We start from the raw sequence: 3049 nt of genomic DNA, 5'->3' as shown, positions 1-3049 counted from the left end.
ATCATCACATTATACATTTTAAGTACATACAATTATACTCCCCAATTATACCCAATTATTCTTCAATTAAAAAAACAGAATAACTAGACAGAAAATCAGTAAGCATATAGAAAAGTCAACACTATCAAGCAACATGACCTAATTGAAATTTATCCTAAGAACATAACATCAACAGCAGAACATTTATTCTTTTCAAGGTTACCAGATAGATCATATGGTGAGTCATTTTTTTCAAATCTCAAAAAATTAGAAAAACACTGAAATCTTACAGAATATGTTATCTGAAAATAGTTAAACTGAAAATCAATAAAAGAAAGATATTTGGGTAGTTCCCAAGTGTTCTGAAATTAAACAAGACATTTCTAAATAACAAATAGATCAAAGAAGAAATAACATAAAATTTGAAAGTATGTTGAGGAAAATGAAAAAGGCTTATCAATGGTTCATCAAAGTTGTGGGATATAATTACAGCAATGCTTAGAGGTAAATTCATATCACTATTTATGTTAGAAAAGAAGAAAGGCCCAAAATTAATAACATAACTAACCAATCTAAGAATTTACAGAAAGAAGAGAAAAATAAGCCTAAAGTCAGTAGAAAAAAAAAAAGAAAGAAAAAAAGGCAAAGCAAGAGCAGTAAAAAATGACATAGGAAATAAACAAATGAGAGAAAATTAACAAAAACGGAAGTTTGTTCTTTATTTTTTTAAATTTTTATTTATTTTTAAAATTTCTTTTCAATGTTCCAGAACTCATTGTTTATGCACCACATCCAGTGCTCCATGCAATATGTACCCTCCACAACACCTACCACCAGGTTCATCCAACCTCCCACCCCCCTTCCCTCCAAAACCCTCAGATTGTTTATCAGAGTCCACAGTCTCTCATGGTTTGTCTCCCCCTCCAATTTCCCCCAACTCCCTTCAAAAAGAATGATTTTAATTAGAAATCTTAGCTAAATTTATGAAGAAAAAAAGGAAGATGAAAATGGCCAATATTAGGAATAAAAGACAGGGAGTCAATTTAGATTCTATTTATGCCAAAAGGTAATAAAATAATATTAAGAATTAGTTTATGATAGTAAGTTTGATAAATTACAGAAAATGCCTAAATTTATTTACACAATGAATAAAATTTCAAAATTTGAATTTGTAATTAAAAATAGTACCACAAATAAAACTGCAGACTCAGATGACTTCACTCATAAATTCTATTTCTATTTCTATTATTTCATTTTCTACTTAAAAAGAAATAATACTAGTCTGATATAAACTCTTCCATAAAATAGAGGAGGAAGTCAATTTTATCATAATATTCAACCATATAAAAACATTGTAAGAAGAGAAAACAGCAGACCAATATCCTTCATGAATATTAAAAAATCCTTAACAAAATACTAGCAAATTGAAACCAGTAATGCATATATAAATCATGACCAAGTGAAGCATTTCCTAAGAATGCAGGATTGGTTTAACATTCAAAAATCCAATCAATACATCTCACCATGTTAAAAACAAAGGTGATTGCTTCTCAGTCTTTTGGCAGGGATCAAGTGCAGCATCTGTTCTTATCAGTTTAATATCTGATAAATTCTCTAATGATTTAAAGGCTTATTATACTATACTGGAGAAAAGAAGCCAGATACAAAAGAGTACATAGACAGTTGTATTATGTCAAGTGTTTTTCCTCATGTATCAAATGTTTTCTTTATTATTTTTTCACCTTTACATTTATTTTTATTTTATTTATTTATTTTTTTAATAAAGTGGGGGGTGCATCATTCCTAGAGGTACAGCAGTACCAGGTTGATGAACAGGGTAGACAGAGCAAGCTCCTATTGTATCTCCCTGCTCCAAAAACCCATTTATCCAAAAGAGTACATATTACATGACTCTGTTTATATTAAACTCTAGAAAAACTAATCTAGAGAAATAGCAAACAAGTTAAAGGTTTTCTGGGATCAGGGGCAGGGGTGGAGGACAGAGATTAACTGGGTAGGGGCAAGAGTGAAACTTCTAAGGCAATTAAAAGGTTCCATTTCTTGACTGTAGTGGTGGTTATGAGGTTGTATAAATTTGTCAAAACTCATTGGCCCATATGCTTAAAATATGTGCATTTTATTGTAAATGATATCTCAATAAAATGTATCTTTTAAAAGAGTATTAATAGGACATCCCTGTGAGTGATACAGAACCAGTATATGTTTACATCATACTTCTCCTAAATTCCTCCTCTCAATTTTTGCCATAATGATTTGACATTTTTACTTTAGTTTTATCATTATTATTTTTATATTTTTAAATGTTTCTAAGAAAGTAATCAGCTTCACAACAATAATTGTAATAATTTAGATTTAGTTCTGTATCCATATTACTTTAATGTTACCAGTTTCTTTCATAACATGACTCTCCCATTTGTGAACTTTCTTGTTTTATCTACTTGTTAATTGGATTGTATTCTTAAGGTTTTTTTTTTTCACAGAATATCAGTATGTGGTATTTTTCCTGGAGAGATATATAAATAAAAATGTTTTCTATTGTCTTAATAGACAACGGAAACTTACCTTACAAAGAGAATTCTTGAATCCTTTTTTTTTCCTTCAAAATTCCGGATAAATTTCTAGTTTCTTCAGTTACCTAATGTGACAAAGAAATATGGGCCCAGCTTGATTACTTTTAATCTTGAAAAATCTCTTTTCCTGTGGTTCCAGACTCTCACAAACTTCTAGTTTTCCACATTTCTCAGGATTCTCCTTCTCAATACTCTTATGTAATATTTCTTCCTCCTCTGTTCTTGAATATTGGTGCTCCCAGCGGCTCTACCTAAGGCCTTCTTTCTCATCCTATACCAAGGGTTACAAATCCAGTCAAGTCTAAACTTTAAGGAACTCAATAAAATAAATAATTTTCTTGGAAAATACAAATAACCATAAGGAATTCAAGAAACAGAATGCCTTCAAAGACCAATAATTAGGGAAGAAATTGAAAAGGTTGATATAGAACTACTTCAGAAAATGGTGCAATGACTGTTTTATCACTTAAATGTTCATG

At 30.1% G+C, this 3049-nt stretch overlaps 1 pseudogene; it reads left to right on the top strand.

Annotated features, from left to right (window-relative positions):
* Positions 1–1521: 1521 nt before the first annotated feature.
* LOC116877257 lies at positions 1522–1623 on the top strand (annotated as a pseudogene).
* The last annotated feature ends 1426 nt before the right edge of the window (positions 1624–3049 follow it).

The sequence above is a fragment of the Lontra canadensis genome, unplaced genomic scaffold (assembly GCF_010015895.1).
Source record: "Lontra canadensis isolate GAN:19392208 unplaced genomic scaffold, GSC_riverotter_1.0 scaffold50, whole genome shotgun sequence".
Classification (NCBI taxonomy): domain Eukaryota; kingdom Metazoa; phylum Chordata; class Mammalia; order Carnivora; family Mustelidae; genus Lontra; species Lontra canadensis.
The sequence above is the reverse complement of the archived record's forward strand: the minus strand, read 5'-3'. Positions and strand labels throughout refer to the sequence as shown.